A 22,544-nucleotide genomic window follows, 5' to 3' on the forward strand; every position below is an offset into this window, starting at 1 on the left:
TTAACAATAAATACTCTGAACTTGGAAACAAATATAAAAATTGTCTGAAATAAAAAGTAAACCCTTTGAACTTGAAAAAAAAAATTGCAACAAAAAATAATAATAATAATTTGCAACATATAAAACAATAATTTAAATATAAACTAAAATATTAATTTTATTATTAAATTCAAAATAAATAAATAAAAAATATTTATATTTACATGTAAGTCGGAGGTCAGACCTTTCTATTTCATATAACAACACAGATGTACCCCACCTTCCGACTCTCGTCTTAACCGACATCGGGCCACATATTGCAATAGAATGAAACTAGAATCAGATGTCGCGATCTCCCGACTCTCGACTTCCATCTCATCCTGACCTCCCAACTTGCCTCCTTCCCCGACCTCCTGACTTGCCTCCTTTCTCGACCTCCCTCTTAACCCGACTATGCTCCACGTTGGGCTCCCACTATCCGCTACAATATACAATATATGAAGAGTGTCCCGACTTCCGACCAACCAACTCGCCACCGCTTTACGAGGTTGAAGGTTGGACATTGCAGTGTTTCGGAGGATAAACCTTCAGAGGTCAGAGCTCGAAGGTCCAAGGCAACTTTCGTGGTCAGAGGTCGGACACCGAAACACAACGGAAGAACATTCTCTCGCCCCAACCTCCCGACTCTGAACTTCCCCATATTCGCATCCTCTCGACTCTCAACTTCCCTTTTAGCCCAACTATGCAGTGCATTAGCCTTGCACTATCCATTGTGCTATACATCATATCAAGACCGTCCTGACCTCCGACCACACGACTTGGCACCCCTTTCCGAGGTCGGGCATCGGGCCTTTCTATTTCCCAAAAAAATACTTGCCATATACTGGACTTTCTGACTCCCGACTACAACACCACAGGAGAGAACACCCAAAAAATATGAACTTTGTTATTCTCCACACCCGACCTCCCGATTTTCGACCTCCCGAATACCTCCACCACACTGAAGGTCACCATCACAACTTCTAACTACCTAACTTCCTTCCACTCTACATAACAATAAATTGTATATCGGTATGAGTGCCAACCATAATTATCTTTCACGTTTCCCTATTTATTTGTTTAAAACAAAATAAACATTCCCCCAATTCCCGCCACGAAACCTCGCATCGATTTTCGGACGCAAGTGGTTGAAACATCTCGTCACTTTAATGATTAATTAACACATCTCTTATGAATATATTAATGGACATCCCAAGGACCTCAAGAAAATATAGCAACTTCCCCGCTTTCCACTCCCTATTTTGCACTCTCTTCTCTGCACCCCATTTACATCGGTTCTTTGAAACTTGTCCCTCATTACAAACTATCAAGTTGAAATTCACTGCAATCATCCTCATTTCGAGTAAGCATACAATGCCATACAAAATTCCATCACTTAATTTCATATATCTCATACAAAGTTGAATTTTTTTTTAACTCATTTGTAGGGCACAAGATGGGAACGAAAGGTAAATCCACGGAGTCAAAGCAAGCCATACAACACATCAAAGAATGCCTAAAGGGAGCAGAAAATCTTGAACCAGAGCTCTACAATATCAACACATCTCTCATCTCCGACACCACCTTTAAAACACAAATGGAAGATTTAATTAAGTGGGAAGAAATATATAATTTTTTTGAGAATAGAAGTTGTTTACATTCTTAAATTTTCAACTAAGGAAAAAATAGTGAGTTTGAAAAAATTAAAGGTATAGTGCTTCACAAAGTCGCTGCTATAGCCAAAACATTTCCTTATTATGACATTGTTTCATCGGCCATGCGACCTTTGGATTTTTACACTTACAGTGTACTAGATTTCAACAAAAATGTTGAGCCTCTTTGAATCCGCAAGTACTCTCAACAATTTACATGCTTAGTCCTCTCAAAATCTCCTTGAACACCCAGTTTTGATAATTGCAAGAACACTATGATAGCTGTGTTTCAAATTAGACATGAGACCTGTAAGATCCAAACTTCCCCACCTAACTATTAGACCACATTCCTAGAACTCTACATGTAACCAGTAAAAACATTCCATGGAAATCTCACTTTCTTCTACATGGCCACAACCATGATTGATTCATTCGGCTCTTGTGTCACGATAAATAGTGTCACAGGGTTTGCCGAACTTTAACCTTGAGGTTCGAAATTCGGTGAACCTCAAAAAATAAATTCAGGTTTGGGTTAAGTTCGATAAATTTCGGTTCATGTTAGATTTTTTGCGTGCCTTATTTTACGTGTTAAGTTTGATAAATTTATGTGCATGTTCGATTTTTTGCTTGCCTTATTTTGCGTTGCAAGATTCGTTATATTTCAACTGTGGAGTTCCAATCTCTTAGCGTTACAGGGTTTACCCACCATATTTCAATTTTAGAGTTCCGATCCCTTTTCATTTGGGTTGTCCAGCGTTTTCCCACCATATTTCAATTTTAGAGTTCCAATCCCTTTTCGTTTGGGTTGTCCAGCGTGCAAATGAAAACGTCCGCATACATCTAGTATAACCTGTATGGAAGCCATCGTGAAAAATCCGACAGTTTTAGAAGCCATCGAGGGTTCTCCCAGAAAACGTGGGTTGTTATAAGAGAGCCTTCAACTTATCGGCCTTCATGATTTGTAGATAAAAAAAATAAAAATTACCATTGATAGAACTGCAATTGCTTAGGTTATGCCCTCGCCAAGAGAGACTGTTGGTGTACATGCACTTAGACTAGCTGTGTTGGTGTACATGCACCTAGATTAGCTCCAGTTAACTTATTGCTTGCATGTGGCACATGTACACATTAACATAAGATAAAGCACACTTAGCTTTAGTTAGCTTTAGTTATTGCATGTACAACTAAGCTTAACTTAGTTGCTTTTATGTATTTATTCTAAAACTAATATTGTAGAATTAAGTTTTCATTCTTTTCTCAATTCTTGCTCGCTTCCTTCCTTCTCTTGCAAGCTTGTTTATTGTTTTGCAGATCTAGATCTGTGTATCTCAAAAATCTTACATGGTATCAGAGCACAGGGATTTGTAATCAGTGCAAAATCAATTTTATTTGCAGGTTCAGAAGATTGAAGCAACAACAAAGAATGGAGTCTAAATTGGAGTTTCCACAATCGGCAATTCTCACTCCATATAATTATTTCGAATGGAAGCCAAAGATTCAACTTCATCTCAGAAGTAGAGGCTTATTTCGAATAACCATGGAAACGGAAGTTGAACCAACATCGGCAATGGAGAAAACAAGATATTTCAATCGCATGGATGAGGCCTTCGGCATCCTATGTTTATCTATTTCTCTAGAACTGCTATTTCATGTTGAATCATGTTCAACTCCAAATGAAGTATGGAAAATTTTGGAAGGATTGTTTGGAAAACAGGATGAAATGCAAGGTCACATTCTCGAAAATGAGTTAAACTCATTAGATCCGAGAAACTTTGAGAACATTCAAGATTTTTTCACAAGGTATAAAGCCTTGTTGGTTTAGCTGAAAGGATGCGGGATCGACAAATCCAAGCAAGAAAATCAGTTGATTCTTTCCATTTTATCAAAACTTGGTCCAGAGTATGCAGTATTCGTCTCTACATTCTACACAGTCAGATTTGCAACTGGTGCAGCTTGGAAGATGCCCTCACTGGATTCTTTTATTCAGTCTTTGATGCATGAGCAAGATAAGCTCATCAAAATGGGCACACTTAAAAATTCCAAAGCGCATGCACTTACTGTGCATGCAAAAGGAAAGGCAAATTCCAAAGACCATCAGAAAGGAAAAGGGAAGAAGGATCGTGATCCAAGAAAGGGAGGACATCCCAAACCCCCTGATGGATCATCTGGCTCAAAGGAAAGGAAAGGAACGAAAGGGCAATCAATGTGCAATTATTGCCACCGTGGTTTTCATCCTGAATCTGCATGCATGAAGAAGACTATAGATCTTATGGCGCAGACACTCCAGCAACACAATCTTGGAGACCACATTCCTGAGAATGCTAAGAAGAAGTCTGGAGAAAAAGCACCAGATCCAAGAGGTAACGGGCATGCTCTGATTCAGGGGCTTCACATCATATGGCTTCTTCAAAGGAATCCTTTTCTTCTCTACATGCATACTCAGGTCCTCCCATTCTCATGGGGGATAATTCTGCAGTTGCAGCAATTGGACAAGGAAGAGTGCAATTCGAAGATGGAAGTTTTGAAAATGTCTTGCATATTCCAAGGCTTTCTGTGAATCTTCTCTCAGTGTATCAGAGGACACACACAGGCAACGGAAGGAAAGTGGAATTTACCCCAGATTCCGTGAGCATTTATGACATGCAAACCAATTTGAAGATTGCATCTGGGAAGGTACATGATCAATCTCGTCTGTATACATTTTCTGATTTTGTTCCTCAATCAGATTCTATTTTGCTACTTACGCATGCAAATGAAGAAAGTAGGATTTGGCACGAGAGATTTGGGCACTTGAATTTCAGATATATGCAACAGCTTAGTAAGCAAGGGATGGTCAAAGGATTGCCAACCATTGAATTTTTAGATGGTGTTTGTAATGGATGTGCTCTTGGAAAGCATCCACAAGAAAAATTCGAGAAGAGGCATGCATGGAGAGCCTCTTCACCTTTGGAACTTGTACACAATGATCTCATGGGTCCATTTCCGGTGCTTTCAATGAGCAAAGCAAGATATGTGTTGTCATTTATAGATGATTACACGAGATTCACTTGGGTTTACTTCTTGAAACTCAAGTCTGAAGTTTTTCAACATCTAAAGATTTTCAAAGCGCATGCGGAAAATCAGTCTGGAAAACGCATCAAAATACTCCGCACAGATAATGGGACGGAATATGTCAACAAAGATATCAAGAATCTTTGTGATGAAGCAGGCATACAGTTCCTTACACTCCACAGCAAAATGGCGTGGCTGAAAGGAAAAATCGATCTTTGAAAGAGATGGCTAATTGCATGTTGCATGCAAGATCTCTTCCGTCGAAATTGTGGGCCGAAGCTATTAATTGTGCCTCATACATCTAGAACAGATCTCCTCATAAATCTGTTACTGGAAAAACACCTTTTGAGGCTTGGACTGGCATGCAACCTGAAGTCATTTCCGCATTTTTGGATCTCGAGCATGGGCCTGCATTCCTCCAGAGAAGAGAAAGGCTTTGGAGCCTCAAAGCAAAGCATGCATGTTTGTTGGATATTCTGATGAAGTCAAAGGGTACATATTGCTTGATATCCACACTGAAGACCTCTTTATTGAAAGGAGTGTAAAGTTTGACGAAGATATTTCGCATGCACCAGTAGATGAACTTGTTACCAAATTTTCATCACCACTCATTGATGAGTATGCAGATGAAACTTCAGACCAACATTCTGATGAAGATGAGTCTTTTCCTGTGACCCCTGTTAGACCACTAGTTGTTGAACATCGAGATCATACTTCTGCATGTAGTTCGGAAGATTCTCGACCACCTTCAACACAAAAATGGCGCAGCATGAGTGATATCCTTGATGATCCTGCCTCTATCCCTCTGTTTGAGGAAGATCCGCAAGCACTCTTAGCTATGGAGCCATCCATGCCCATGCATGCTTATATGATGCATGGATCTGATCCACAAACTTATGCAGAAGCAAATGGGCATCCTGAATGGGAAGCCGCCATGGATGAGGAATGTAACTCTGTCATTGAGAACCAGACTTGGGATTTGGTTCCGCTACCTTCAAATCGCAAACTTGTGAGATGCAAGTGGGTTTACCGGACCAAGAAAGCATCAAATGGCCAAGTTAGTCGATATAAGGCACGATTGGTAGCAAAAGGTTTTCAGCAAGTACATGGTGTTGACTATGATGAAACTTTTGCTCCAGTGGCAAAAATGGATTCCATTCGGCTAGCTCTCTCCATTGCAGCAGCAAGAGGATGGGAGGTGCATCATATGGATGTGAAGAATGCCTTTCTTCATGGTGATCTCGAGGAGGAAATCTACATGGAGCAGCCACCAGGATACATGCAAAATTCTTCTCTGGTATGCAAACTAAAGAAGTCTCTCTATGGCCTCAAGCAGGCACCTAGAGCATGGTATGCAAAGATGGATTCTTATTTGTTATCTCAAAATTTTATACGCTGCAAATCTGATTCCAATGTTTATTTTCTGAAGAAAATTGACTCCTTGTTGATCATAGTACTCTACGTAGATGATCTTTTGATAACAGGTAGTTCAGCTTCTGTCATTACTAACATCAAAACTGCATTGCATAAGAAGTTTTCTATGACAGACATGGGCTTGCTAAATTTCTTCCTTGGACTAGAGATCCATCAGCGTGATTCTGGCATTACCATTTCTCAACCAAAATATGCCAGAGATCTTTTGGCACGATTTCACATGAGTGACTGCAAGCCAACAACCACACCTTTCTTATCAGGGATAAAGCTTGAGAATGGCAAAGACACACCATTGGTTGATTGTACATTGTATCGCCAGCTTGTGGGAAGTCTTCTTTATCTCACTCACTCCCGTCCTGATCTCTCCTATGCTGTCGGAGCAGTTTCCAGATACATGCAGGAGCCACATGAGTTACACTGGAATGCTGCAAAGCGCATCCTTCGATATGTCCAGGGGACAATCACCTATGGGATTCATTATGCAGCCAATTGTTCTTTGAATCTCATTGGGTTCACAGATTCAGACTAGGCTGGCGACACCATTGATCGCAAGTCTACTTCCAGTTATGTACTTAGTTTGGGATCTGGCCCAATTTGTTGGTCAAGTAAGAAGCAGGCTGCCATTGCTTTATCATCAGCAGAGGCCGAGTATAGAGGAGCAGTCAATGCCACTATTCAGGCAATTTGGCTACAACATTTCCTATCTGAGCTCGGGATTAGTGTCCATCATCCAACTGTCATCTGGTGCGATAATCAAAGTACGCTAAAGTTTTGCAGAGATCCAGTGCAGCGGCAGCGTACCAAACACATCGAGATCCACATGCACTTCATTAGAGAACTCATTCATGATGGGATCATCTATCTTCAGTACTGTCCTAGTTCCGAGCAGATTGCTGACATCTTCACCAAGACTTTCACTGAGCAGAAGTTTCAATTCCTGCGAGATCGTCTCGGGGTGAAGGACACGATTGCCTAGCAGTTGTCTTTTCTCTACTTTTGCATTATATTTTGAGGGGGGGTTTTCTTTCCACTGGGTTTTCCCTCTTTCCTCCTTTTTATGAATTGTATATGGGTACCTAAAATGGCCGTGTTGTCGGGACTCATTCAATTTGCATCACACTCACCTAAGTTATGCTTAAGGGGGGGTGTTGGTGTACATGCACTTAGACTAGCTGTGTTGGTGTACATGCACCTAGATTAGCTCCAGTTAACTTATTGCTTGCATGTGGCAAATGTACACATTAACATAAGATAAAGCACACTCAGCTTTAGTTAGCTTTAGTTATTGCATGTACAACTAAGCTTAACTTAGTTGCTTTTATGTATTTATTCTAAAACTAATATTGTAGAATTAATTTTTCATTCTTTTCTCAATTCTTGCTCGCTTCATTCCTTCTCTTGCAAGCTTGTTTATTGTTTTGCAGATCTAGATCTGTATATCTCAAAATCTTACAGAGACACGATGGTAAATTAGTCAACAAACTTTTAACTTCTTCAATTTTTACCATTTTAAAAAAAGTTGAATCACATTCATATAATTTTATAATTTGCTTTTAGATACCTATTTTTTTATACATATTAAAAATATATATATATTAATAATAATGAATTTAAATAATATATTAATAATAATGAATTATGTATTAACTTTTATTTGAATATCTTTTCTCATTAAAATTGTATTATAAAATATTATAATGAGATACTTGAGTTAAGTAAATTTTATGTTAAATATAATAATGTTTGTGTATATAAGAATTACAAATTTAATACATAAATATTATATTATATTATATTAAAAACATTATTTAAATATATATTGAAATTTAATGCCTAACCTTATTTGAATTTATCAGAAAATTCAAATTCGAATCAAACTTAATCATTATTTAACTTGAATTCAAACCCGAACCAGGTGACATTGACGATAAATCGATACTATTTTGAGAGTGGCCACGGCCTTTCTTGAATTTTCAACCACAGGAAATTGGTAGCATTTTTGTAGGGGCCAATTATTTTCCGTCGGCACAACTTGACGGGGCCAGGCCAAATATAGCTTTACTTTGACGAGATGGCTTCTCAACTTCACGTGTCAAGCCCACTCTTTACAATGAAAAGTAAAGTACGACAATACGAACATCGTTTGACTCTGAGGAGAAGAAATATTCTAATAAGGAATCTTTATTATATATATTTCAGGGTTTAATTTAGGTGGTACGGAAAATGTTATTATTTTGTCGGTTTTGGATTTGGTTTTAATTTTAAGATATACTAAGTTGAATTTATAATAAAAGTACTTACTGGACTTCATTCCCGTCCATTACAATCAACATAAGAATAATAAAAGCATTGTTTACTTCCCATATCTCTCAACCTTAATTTAAAAACAAAACATGTATACTTCTTACCATTTAAAAATATATGAGTTGTGATTTTAAGCCGGGCAACTTTTTTTTTTCAGGTTTCTTAATGATAATACATATGTTTATTTAATTCCTAATTAAAATCTATCTCTAGCTAATCGTTATTTTTTCAATAAAAATGGTGTCTTCTATTTAAATTGCTTCCTCACAAAGCTCAAAAAGCTCCCATGACTGGCCAATTTTTTATATTTAGTTTCCACAAAATCGAGTTTAACCCTCTTGAAATCCTCAACATTATGTTTCCAAGAAGCAACTTTATCTTTTGACCATACATTTTGTGTGTATTAAATATTTTATTACGTGTTATTTGCAACAAAATAGAATTTAACACTCTTGAGTTCCCCAACAATGTGTTACCAAGAAGCAATCTTATCCTTTGGCCATAGATTTTCGTTTATTAAACATTTTATTATTATTTTTTCTTCCTTAATAATGGGCATTGATTATGTCATTATGGCTCTATTGAGCATCTTAAACATATCTTATAAGTCATAAAAGGGGTGCCAATATTTAATATTGTTTTAATAGTATTATCGTGAAACAACGCTATTAAAAGAAATTTTGTTTACTTATTCAGGTAGACATACTAAAAAAATTATGTACTATGTAGGTTTTATGAGGGAGTAATTTGTTCCAATCTTATATTCATTAAAGATTGAAGTGAAAGCAAGTATTCATGATAGGACAAGGATTCGAAAGAAGATCGTTCATATTTTTGTTTTTATCGAAGTGTATATGTTTTTCCATTTATAATTAAAATTTAAATATGATAAAGTGATTTAAATACTGTTTGAAAAACTTTATTAAATTTGGATGTGTAATATCTTCTTCTCCACCACATAGTTTAATTAAATAATTCAATCAATATTACTGACTCTTAAAACTTAAGCAACCTTTCATATATGTAAAAAACAAACACATTGCAGCGACCTAGTCAAATATTCCCGCGTGTGTCTCCTCTTGTAATACGTGGGTGCTTGCCATGATGGCTAGGGAGGGGCAATGTGATAAGGTTTTCCCTTATAATGAGGTATACGTTACACCTTCCTTCCCTCTATTGAAACAAGTTTTGTCCTCCTTCGAGTCAATAGTGTGAGAGCGAATCTTAAAGTTATTAATTTTTAAACCATTAAAATAAATCAATAATAAATATTTTTTTAAAAGAGGTGCAAAGGAATGTCCAAAGAATAAAATATTCAAAAAGATTTTATAATTTTTTGTAGTGTTGATGGGAATGGTAATGATAAAGCTAAAATGCAATTCCATCCCTAGTTTGAATTAACTATGTTAGTTAATTGCCCTTAATTTTTTTATGTATGGTTTTGTTAATTAATCAACACTAATATTTATGTATGGTTTCACTAATTAATATTTTCCTTGGAGTCATGAGAAGCGACACAAGTAACATGTTTCCACAGCTGGGAGAGTATTGAAATATGTATGTGTTCACTAATAAATCACTTATCCTGCGGGTTCAGTGTGTGTCACGTGCTCGCTAGTGGAACAATGCAAAGTGGTCCCATGACAGGCGAAACATTGTTTTTTAGTTAATTTGATCAAAGTGTGGTATATTGTTGCATTGTTTTGTTTTCGAATTTGGAGGGACTTTAGGATTCTATAATATTTTTTTCAGTGTGTTACGATGTTTTCTTTTGGAAAGAGCATGTGTTAATATTTTACAATATTTCTTCTGCCTGGCAAGTTTGAATTTCTATCCTTTATCTGCATGTAATGAATTCATAATTCAATGTTGAGTCTATATAATATCAACACGTAATAAAGTCAGAATTTGAAGGTGAATTTCTATAAATAAACAAAGAAGCCCAAACCATTCACATTCCATTGAGAGCAGTAGAAGATGGAGATCTGTAACATTCCATCACTTTTATGGACATTACTTTTACTCGTTTCTTTTTCCATTCTCTGTCTCAGTCCCTCCCCATTTTCTTTCACCCTTTAATTATGACACCGTCAACATCCTTGTCTCGGAAATGATTTTGATCAAGAGGCTCTCCTTGGACTTCTATCTGCAAGCATCTATGATCCATCTCAATCGTTAACCACTTCATGGAAAACCAACATTTCGTTCTACGAGTTGAGAGGTGTCATATGCAATCGGCGCAGACAGAGTGGTTTCACTCAATGTTTCATCCAAGGAATTGCAAGGTACAGTCTCTCCTTTTCTCAATAATCTCTCATTTCATAGAATGGTTGACCTTGCTAATAACAGTTTTCATGGTCACATTCCCTCTCAATTCATAAATTTGTTTTACTTAGAGATGCTTTAATTATATATGAATCAACTCCACAGTTCTATTATGCCCATTCTTGGTCGTTGTCGTAGTTTATGAGTCATCTCTATGCACTCTAACGAGTTCATAGGAAACATGTAGTGGACAACACTTCACTGGCCTATGAAGCAAAATCTGAGCATCCTCCTCATTTTCCAACTCCACCATAGGCTTCCAAAGCCTCACAGAGCCAGGAATATGCTCAAGCCCCTTCCTCAACACTCGACTCTTGTTAGCACCATCTTGTTCGATCTTTGAAGCTTACATCCACAACTTCACTAAATTGGGGATCGCCTTTACACCACGTGCAATGACAACTTTGGCTTCATTTGGACTTGCCAATTTGCAAACCTCTAACCATACATATTCATTCTTTAGGAATTCTTCACAAACTTTTCAATCAAATGTTGTGCATCATGTATCTACCCTACAACCTCCTCTATCCTCGCCGCCATAATCCAACCAGGAGGATGCTTTGGGTTAGTATGAGTAACCGACTTGAGCAACAATCTGGCCTTTTTAACTTCCAAAATATCTGCATCACTGGTAATCTTCATACTCTTGAGATCAATCAGATACCCATTAAGATCTACGATGGTCAATCCTGAAACTAAATTAGAGAGCCTATTGAGCTTCAAAGACAACACAGTTTGTCTCCCCTCTCCAACAGTCGTGAGATGAGTCACCAACGTTTGTGCCCACGGTGTCTCTGTGCGATCTGCAAACCTGTTTTTGGGATCCAATGCACTGACGTGCTCCTTCTCTTGCCTGGCATTCTCCAACAATGTATCCGGAATGGGAACAAACTCTCAAACCTCTTTTTCTTATCGAAGCGAATAATCCCCAATCTCTGGTATGATGTCCCACTCCTCGGTGGAGAGCGTATACAATTTCCTCTTAAGATCTGCAAACTGCTCTGTAATTTTCAAGTTTGAGGCTCTGTACTTCTCAATCTCTTATGTTTCAACCTTGCCTCCCGCCAGTCCTTGCGACGAGAGTCCATTATTTAATCAATGCTCTCCCAAACAACATCGACTTCCTTGTCATCCTCATCGTATTTGGAAAAGGCAAACAAATCCACATTGTTTCCCTCAAATTCATCGAACTTATGGTTCTCATCATATCCCTTCTCGTCGTCTACTTCTTCCTCCTCTTCGACACCCATGGCACTGGCACCAGCCTTGCCCCGCCCTTTGCCTATTGTCGCACTGCCTATGGTGGTGGAAGATCGATCTAGGGAGGGCCTCCCAGGCTCGATATTAGACCGGGCGGTGAACATTGTCACCCTTCGACCTAGCTGAAGTCTTGATGTGATAAGAAATTTCCACTGATTAAGGGATTTTCTTCACTTCCTCATTCTTGTTGATATTATTCAATAGCCGCCCATTTGTGTTTAAATTGGAAATTACTATATATAGATATTCTTTTCCTTTTAGATACTATTGCATCTTTCTATGCAGTTATGTTTATTCAAACCAACATAATATTTCATAAAGTTGTAGGTGCATTACAAACTTTAAAGGTATGTAATCTCTCAACTAGGAAACATTTGTGGCCTTGGAAATTTCAAAAATTTACAATAGCTTTTCACATGATTATCTTTGGACTCTTTAATGATGACCTTGTGAGTAAAAAAGTGGTTTATGGTCTGGTCTACCACCATATGGCACATAGATGATGATTTTTTGAATTGATTCATGTTTAGGAGGAGATTTTTTTCCTTTGATTCACCTACCACATAATGTGTCTAACCTTATTTATTTATTGCTTATCCAACTAGCACAGTTGAAAGAAAATAAATCCCCTTGGGATTTGCAAAGATATAACTTCTTAAGGCATAATGATTTGGAAAGTAGTAGACACTAACTTTTGCACACTAAAAAACTATGTTCATTTGATCATATATTGACCAAAGGCCATTTCGGCATAGTTGAAAGAAAACAAATCAAAGATCTAACTTCTTAAGGCACAAAGATTTGGAAGGTTATAGACATTAACTTTTGCACCCTAAAAAACTATGTTTATTTGATCATACATTGACCAAAGGCCATTTCAGTAGAATAAGAACTTGAAAGAAAATTACAATCCTGAGAAGATTAACTCTAACTATGCTAGATTGTACAACATATCACATAACTTGATGTCACTTGTTTAAATCGCAATCAAGGATCACTGCATTGGATTGGTTCTGAAATCTTGAAGCGAGATATATAACCAAATATATTATTCTAATGAATGTGTTTGTTTTATAAGGCTTCTCATTCAATTTCTTTTCAATAGTGTATCCATGCTCAAATTAGATAAATAATTTCAATGCTTTTTTTTTATAAAAAGACATCTCATATTTCATTGATGCAAAAAAGAGAATAAATCATACAAGCTATATCATCAAGCCAAAGTTTGAACATGCAATTTCCCCTCTCTACATGGGAGGGGAGACAACATATACAATATCAAGAGAATCAACCTTATGGCATCCCATATGCTTCTACTTACTTTCCTGACCATGCATCTGCCTCAAAAGATAAACACTTTCAAGTGAAGGGAGACGGTAAAAAACAATAGATAACTGAGCAATATCAAGTTCCCAACACGTTTTGTCTACTTTGCATTCCCCAAAAAAATGTTTCAATTGTTTCTGCTTTTTGAAAAATCACGGAACACTATCATTATGAAAACTAATTGCCTACATAGAAAGGGAAAATCATAAAGATTCAAGAGATACCATCTTCTCAAATGCAACAAGTGTTTTGGATGTTCTTTGAAATTAAACCCAAAATATGCACATCCATGCTCGAATTTATCAAGCGCCCAAAATATCTATCTAACGTAATTGGATAAAATTATAAAGCAACACTTGAAAATATATCTTGCATCCAAAACCCACATTTGTGTTATAAATTACCCTGTATCCAACACCCATATATTCCTCAGGAAATCTACGGTGCACCCAAAACCATTATATTGTTATTGAACATAATTGTACAGAAAAGCACACATTGTACAAAAATATATCAATGAATATGCATTTATCTATATACCAACCATAATGGAACATAATTATAGAGTAACTAACCTTCAGTTTGTTTATCTAGATCCAGAATCTCATCTCAGAAGGGAGTATAGCCTCTGTGTCTTTCATTCCTCAGCAACTTCATCTTCTCCTCCTTGGGCAACTCAAAGAATATCATGCTCTGTCTGAATACTGTTTAGAGGAATTCTTCATTGATTCCATGATTTATCACGTAGAAAAACCCGCAATCCGGTGATACCTGCCATCTCACAAAAACATGAATTGGAGAATCAAATAGACGAGAGGCTTTCAATGCAGCTAAGTTGGTGCGAAATCGATCACCTATCTAATAAGAGAAGTCGATTTTTGTAGGTCCGAACTTGAAAAATCTATTCGAGCAAGGGATGAAGCTATTGGATTGTGCATGGTTAAACAACAAGGAGTAGCCAAATGGAAATGGATATAGAAATTAAGTCAGATTACATGAACACATGTATCCTTGATCCAAAGTCTCAGGGATAATGCTTTATTGACCTATATGGCCATAATGCAAAAGGATTAGTTGTATCAACTATGGAGGTGCGTAATCAAACTCCAGTGGGGGCCAGTGAATCACCGCACCTCTATGGAATCTGTAATTTCCACCCTGGGTGTCACGCCCCAGGCCGACGGTAGTCTTTAAACCGCTCTTGGCGAGGTGCGGCACCACCGAACACTTTCTTTTCACCAATACTTATGTTTGTGGACTACGCCTAACCACTTATCCCTACTTAGTTTGTGTTTCGCAACCAAGTATTATTAATGTTCCTTTATACCAATGAACACCCATACACATTCATTAACATCAGCAATTATACATGAAGAACACAATTGCGCAGTATAAAGGGAGGGGCGACTCCCTGAAAAGTGAGTCTGCCCGATATTATATTATACAGTTTTTTACAAAGTTACAAAGCTTTACAAGTATACTTGGAAACACCAAGTTTCATACTTAGCTAAATTTACAACCTTGTCACACCTCCGTGCGACAACCAAGATTTCCTTGCCCAAGGCGGGCGGGCGCGCCCTCACACGAGCTGCCTTTCGCACTTCACAACCGAACCTTGTTTCCATGCATGATGAGCAATTGACTCCACCAAGTCACCAAGACACCCTCTTCGCACAACCGGCTTCACCAACATTTCACCGTGCACCCGGCTTCACTACGTTCCACCATTCTCCAACTTCGCACCGGCGGGCGACTCACCAAGTCTCCACCGTTTACCCTTGCACGATGGGCGGGCGCTCACCCGAGCTACCAAGACACCCGTGCCAAGTCTCACCCAAAACCAAGCTATGCACTACCTTCGTGCGGCCTTGCCCAAGAACGGGCGCATCACCAAAATCTGCGCCTTCCTATCTTGCTGCGTCCACCTCTTAGATCTGCGCACTTCTTCACATGATGAGCGAAGTTGTTGTGTGTGTCAAATGAGCTCCACGCCTTACCAATATATACGAGTGGCAGGGCGAAGTCTTGGCTGCCCAGCCGACTTGCCCACGCCCTCATCTTCATCGCAAATATACTCTAAACATGAGTCGGCCTTGCTACTTTTGTAGGTCGGCCGTGGGTTGAGCGTACATGCTCCCCATGCCTTATAAAACCATCGCTCTCCTCTTCTATGTGCTCGCATTACTACATAACGCCTTCGCACGCCAAGTCAAGCTCGTTCCTTTCTTTGTTTGTCATCGCACTTCATGCCGGAGCGCGTGTCAAGGACTGCAGGTCCTTACACTAGGGATCCTAGTTACTAGTTTGGAACATTTATCAACACTGCGGGTTTTGGTGTAACGGAAAACCTCTACATGGTATCAGAGCCCACAGGTTGCTAGATAAAAGGCGCACTAGTACTTTATTTTGCAGGCATTACAGCGTGGAGATTGAAGATCGACAGAAAAATGGAGTTTCCCAAAACATCGATCCTAACACTGTACAACTATCATGAATGGAAAGACCAAATGGCTCGATACCTTCATCAAAAAGTGTTGTACAGGATTACCATGGCTGCAGAAGTAGAACCCACTTCAGCCATAGAGAAATCCAAGTACCTCAAACGCATGGATGAGGCCCACGGATCCATATGCATGTGCATCTCCCCAGAGTTCATCTATCTGCCTGCAATACTCCCAATGAGATTTGGAAAAAGGTTGAAGAACTCTACGGAAAACAGGATGAGATGAAAGGACATCTGCTCGAAGTAGAGCTGCTGTCATTGGATCCAGAGAAATATGACAGAATTCAAGACTTCTTCACCAAATATAATGATCTATTGCTGCAACTCAAGGGTTGTGGAATTGACAAATCCAAGGAGGAGATTCGCCAAGTTCTCTCTATTATGTCAAAGCTTGGATCAGAATACTCCGTCTTTGTGTCTACATTTCATTCAGTAAGGCTCGCAATAGGTAAATCCTACACTATGCCTTCTCTCAAAGAGTTCACGGAGTCCCTTACTTTTGAGCAAGATAAACTAATTGGCATGGGGAAAATCAAACCTCCAAAAGTGCATGCACTTGCTGTGCATGATGGCAGCCACAATAAAAATCACAGATCTGATTCAAATTAGAAAAATCAGCAGCAAAAAGACAAAGGAAAAGCCCATTCCCATCCAAAGAAGGAAGGGTACACCAAGCCCTTCAATGACTCCTCCGGCTCGAGAAATGAGAAAGGGAAGAAAGGAAACAAATGCACCTACTGTCAAAGAGGATTCCATCTAGAATCCTCTTGCATGAAGAAACAAATTGACCAAATGGCAGAAATCCTTTAGAAGCACAACCTTGGGGACCACATCCCTCAAGGCGCCAAGAAGAAAACTGAGGATCCGCCACATGGGAAAGGTAACAATTTTCATGCTTTAGTTGCAATTAATTCTTCCCTTGATGCATGGATTATAGATTTGGTGCATCACATCATATGGCTGCTACGAAGGAAGTCTATTCCTCTTTGGATGCATGCAAAGGACCTCCCATCCTCATGGGAGATGACTCACCTATTGAGGTCACCGGAAAAGGTAGAGTGGAACTTTTACACGGAAGCTTTGAAGATGTGCTTCATGTTCCAAAACTTTTGGTAAACCTGCTTTCAGTTTATCAGATCACTCATTCCGGCACCGAAAAGAGAGTGGAATTCACTCTAGATGCAGTGAACATATATGACCTACATAGCAGCTCCAAAATTGCAACCGGTGAGGTAAACAATGGAGCCAAACCGTATACATTTTCTGAATTTATTGAATATGAATCCTCCTTATTTCTTACACATGCTAATGATAGTAGTAGGCTTTGGCACGAGAGGTTTGGTCACTTAAATTACAGGTATATGCAGCAGCTAAGCAAGCATGAGATGGTGGAAGGCTTGCCAAATATCAGTTTCTCCAAAGGAGTTTGTGAAGGGTGTGTCCTTGGCAAACATCCTAGAGAAAAGTTTGACACCGGCAAGACTCATAGAGAATCCTCTCCTTTAGATCTGATCCATAGTGATCTCATGCAGCCTTTTCCTCATCCTTCCATCAACAAAGCAAGGTATGTGCTTACATTTATTGATGATTTCTAATGGTATACTTGGGTGTATCTTCTCAGGGAAAAATCTGAAGTTTTTGCGCACTTTGAAGATTTCAAAGCACTAGTTGAGACACAGTCAGAGAGAAAGATCAAAACCCTCCGTATAGAAAATGGGGGGAATGTGTTAACACAACACTTCAGAACCTTTGCCTTGAGTCTGGCATACAGTTGCAGTACACAGTTACATACACTCTGCAGCAGAACGGAGTTGCTAAGAGAAAGAACCGATCTCTCAAAGAGATGGCTTCCTGCATGTTGCATGCTAAGTCACTGCCTCATAAGCTATGGGCTAAAGCGCTTAATTGTGCTAACTACATCCAAAACAGATCTCCTCACAGGTCTGTCAAGGATCAGACCCCCTTTGAGGCTTGGAGCAGCACTAAACCAGAGGTCACCCACTTCCGTGTTTTTGGCTCTCGAGCATGGGCCAGGATCCCCTCTGAAAAGAGGAAAGCTCTTGATCCATAGAGCACTGAGTGCATCTTTGTTGGATACCCTGATGGTGTGAAGGGATACCAACTCCTGATTTCCTCTACTGACAAGCTCATCATTGTCAAATTTGAGGAAAGTCTCTCGCATGCACCTCAATTGCCGCATGCAGACACCTTTTATCTACCTCATGTCCGAGATGATGACTCAGTACACTCACATGCAGATATAGAGCATGCCGATGTCGTGATAGAGCATGCAGATGCAGAGACAGAATCTTTAGATACAAATCTAGTGCATGCATATGATGATCCACATCCAAGCCCAGATTGAGCTTCCAACAGTGAATCAACTTCCCCTTTCATAAATCAGAGAACAAGGAGCTTACGTGAGATATATGCACAAGACCACCCAGCTGCTAGAAATGGTCTTGTGGGGGATAATTCTAATCCACGGAGGACTAGCTCAGAGTTTATTGAGCCTCCTCTTGCCCTCACTGCCACTGAACCAACGCCATCCTGGCATTGTCATTTGGTTCAGTCTTCTGATCCGCAGTCTTATGCTAAGGCTGCTGGGCATCCATCTTGGGAGTCTGCCATGGAGGAGGAGTATAAATCCCTCCTCGAGAACCAGACCTGGGATCTGGTCCCCATACCTTCATGAAGGAAACATGTCTAGTGCAAATGGGTCTACAAGACCAAGAGTGCTGCAGATGGGCAAATCACTAGACAGAAAGCTAGGCTAGTAGCCAAAGGCTTCCAGCAAGTGCATGGCATTGATTATGATGAGACCTTTGCTCCAGTAGCAAAGATGGATTCCATACGCCTTGCACTTGCCATTGCGGCTGCCCAGGGGTGGGAAGTACATCAGATGGATGTGAAGAATGCCTTTCTTCACAGAGACCTATCTGAGGAGATCTACATGGAGTAGCCACATGGTTTCATTCAGGATTCATCTTTGGTCTGCAGATTGAAGAAATCTCTCTACGGCCTTAAGCAGGTCCCGAGAGCTTGGTATGCGAAGATGGATTCTTTTCTTTTATCACAAAACTTTGAAAGATGTAAGTCTGATCCGAATTTTTACATGCTCAGGACACATGATTCTCTTCTTATCTTAGTTTTGTATGTGGATGATCTCCTGATCACCGGCAGCTCGGTTTCAGCCATTGTTGTGGTCAAGAGGGCCTTGCATGATAAGTTTTTGATGACAAACATGGGTCCATTACACTTCTTTCTTGGTCTTGAGATCAGCCAGGATACCATAGGCATCAAACTCTCTCAGGCTAAGTATGCACGGGATCTCCTCGAGAGATTTCACATGACTGACTGGAAGCCAGCACCGACTCCTTTTCTGTCTGGCGTCCGCCTTGAGGATGGAGGTGACACTCCATTAGTTGACAATACTCTCTACCGACAGCTAGTGGGGAGCTTATTATACCTCACCCACTCCAGACCATATCTCTCATATGCAGTAGGGGCAGTTTCCAGATACATGCAGGAGCCGCATGAGCTACACTGGAATGCTGCCAAGCGCATCCTCCGATATGTGTAGGGCACCATCACCTTCGGGATTCACTATGCAGCAGGCACTACATTGAATCTCCTTGGCTTCACTAATTCTGATTGGGCGGGCGACAACATTGATCGCAAGTCCACCTCCAGATATTCACTCAGTCTAGGGTCTGGCCCTATCTGTTGGTTGAGCAAGAAGCATACTGCTATTGCTCTCTCTTCAGCTGAGGCTGAGTACAGAGGAGTAGTCAACATCACCATTCAGGCTCTGTGGCTACATCACTTCCTCACTGAGTTGGGCGTCCAGTTCCACCAGCACATTGTCATCTGGTGTGACAACTAGAGCACTCTCAAATTTTGCAGGGATCCAGTACAGCGGTAGCGGACGAAGCACATAGAGATCCATATGCACTACATTAGAGACTTAGTGTTAGCCTCTCTCACAAAACAATAATAAATCCAAAAATAAATAAATAAATTAAATATTCCAAGTTAGGAATTTCTGCCTAACTCTTGGGTTGTTCCTCTAAGATAGGAGTTAGTTTAGGTAACTCCTATATTGGTGTGTGTCTGGTGAGAAATTATCTCAACCAAAGAAGAAATTATCTCAACCAAAAGTGTCTAAGATAGCACGCACTATCTTGAGAACACTGTCTCTCATCTATTTATTTGTAACACTATATTCAATTATTTGAATGAAAATGTGAGAGAGAATCCCTGAGGCTAAAGCCTTTTCAGCCAATATTTTGTGTCTGGTTTATTATGTGTGCTTTATATATTTTTTTGAGTTAATTTCATTTTCAATATGTGGTATCGAAGCTGTTCTAAGTTAAATCCTGTCTATGTGGAGACCGACCCTGCCGACTGGTGCAAGTGCAGAAGAGTATAGTTCATGGGTTGTGATCCAGAGTGCAACGTGAGTATTGTATCCGTGAGAGTTGGTTCAACGAACGAAGAGAGCACAGGTTGAGCACAGAGTAGCAGTGGTGATAGCCTTCAGCAGAACAAACTGTAGACATCTTCACCAAAACATTCACTGAGCAGAAGTTTTGCTCTTTGTGCGATCGTCTTGGAGTGAAGGACACAGTTTCTTACCAACTGTCTTGTCTTCCTCTTTTCTTTTGATTACATTGTATTTTGAGGGGGGGTTTTTTCCCACGAGGTTTTCCCTCTTTCCTCAATTTTATTACAAGTTGCACTGTATTTTGGGTGACCTTTGGCCTTAGTTGCCAGGACCCATTTTCTATTTTTTCCCCATAGTGATGTTCAGGGGGGGTGTTGGAGTACTACACACCTACATGCGGACACTTAGTTAGAGCATGGGACTACATGCAAGATTCCTTCTGCATGATTTACTCCCTGATTTGCTTCTTCTTTAACTCCGCAACTGGCTAGTTCTCTCCGGAACTTGTTGTAGGTGTTGAGTCCTCTCATTGATCACCACTATGGTGCATTACCTTGGGATCTTCACCCAATAATGCTATATCATGAGAATTGTAACCTATTTTCTAATGAATCATTCTTTTGTTCTTTCGATTTTCTTTTAGTGTTTTTGCTTTGCAAAGCTGTGTGTTCAACCTTTACTAGCTAGATTCATCTGTGTAGGTTTTCTAACACATTTACATGGTATCAGAGCCTGGACCCAGGTTCGATTCCCCCAAGTTGCATTTGAGGGGGGTGTTGGAAGAATCACCGCACCTCTATGGAATCCGTAATTTCCACGCTAGGGATCCTAGTTACTGGTTTGGAACGTTTATCAACACTTGCGGGTTTTGGTGTAATGGAAAACCTCTTCACAATCGACGCCTGCATCCTTCCTGCAACAAGGAGTAGCAATGGCAGTAGTTACAAGTAATTACACTGACCTATGTCAAGTTGTAGACCTCTCAGCGGCATCAACACCTTCTTCGACTGACGATTGAACTTGTACGTACGTTGATCCTGCAGTTGATTGAATCGAATTTTATCGCCTGGTTGGCTAGGGTGAACAGTGTTTACTGATGCCAAACCCGCCTTGAAAAACTCCTTCAGCGTAAATATATTAAAAAAAAACTATTAAAAAGGAAAACTAACTAGAGGTAATACTTTGTAGATTAATGAATTGTTTTAAATCTCCCTAATAGAATCTTTGGAAAACGAAAGAGAAAAAATGTTACATATATAATTTGTTTATGCTTATGACAATAATATATAAATAAATGTTTGATGGCGTAGATTACCTAGTAGAACGCATTATATCTAAATGAAACATATTTATTGTTTGTGAGGGACATTTTGGGCATTGTTTAACTTGGTGACAATTTCATTTGGATGATTCAATTTTTATTTAATTTTATTTATTTATTTATTTATTTTTTTTTAAATAGTGATTGAATCATGTTTTTATGGTGAAAATGGATTCCATCAAAAATTTCTGGGCACAAAAAATCCTGAAACTTGACAATTGTAATCTGAATTTTCAAAAATTTCAATTAAATTTTCTCAAAATTGTGCCAAAATTTCTATTATTTTTTGGGTGAAAACCTCACGTCCTTAAACTACGACTTTGAAATTTAGTATTTTCCTTTTAGTTTTGAAATGGAAAAATTAATATTACATTATAGCATAGTTTTATTATTATTATGTCGATGGTGAACATATATGATCTATTTTTTTGTGTAATAAAGTTGTGATATTTTAATTTTTTTAGTGTAAAATTAAATTTTTGTAAACGAATTTTATTATTTTTTGATTTGTTAGAAAATAAATTTTTTAAATATTATTGGATGGTAAGAGATGACATATATCTCAATTTTTGAGCCATATATGGAGCGGCTAGATGACATTCTATTGCTATTAATTGTTCTTTGTATATCTTGTTTTCTGTTTTGGTAGTTCTAATCACACTATAAGGCGTTTATTATCTAGAAAAAAAGTGACATGCATGATATTCATATGCAATTACATTCACGATATTCAAATGCAACAAATTCTCTAAAGATCTTCAGAATCATCCATTTTTCAAAAGAGAAAAACATTAGTATTTGTATTATATATATCACAATCCTTGACATGAAGCTAAAATATAAGTCACTTTACTCCCTTAACAAAATATTTTCATGTGAACCAAAAAGCCAAAAATAAACCAG

At 38.9% G+C, this 22,544-nt stretch overlaps 1 pseudogene; it reads right to left on the reverse strand.

The window, feature by feature from the left end:
- Positions 1-606: 606 nt before the first annotated feature.
- The window catches only part of LOC149226632 (protein STABILIZED1-like), a 33,771-nt pseudogene continuing 11,833 nt past the window's right edge, over positions 607-22,544 (reverse strand).

Source organism: Pinus tabuliformis, chromosome J, assembly GCF_031772625.1.
Source record: "Pinus tabuliformis cultivar Carrire ecotype Pingquan chromosome J, CPIR1, whole genome shotgun sequence".
Taxonomy (NCBI): Eukaryota; Viridiplantae; Streptophyta; class Pinopsida; order Pinales; family Pinaceae; genus Pinus; species Pinus tabuliformis.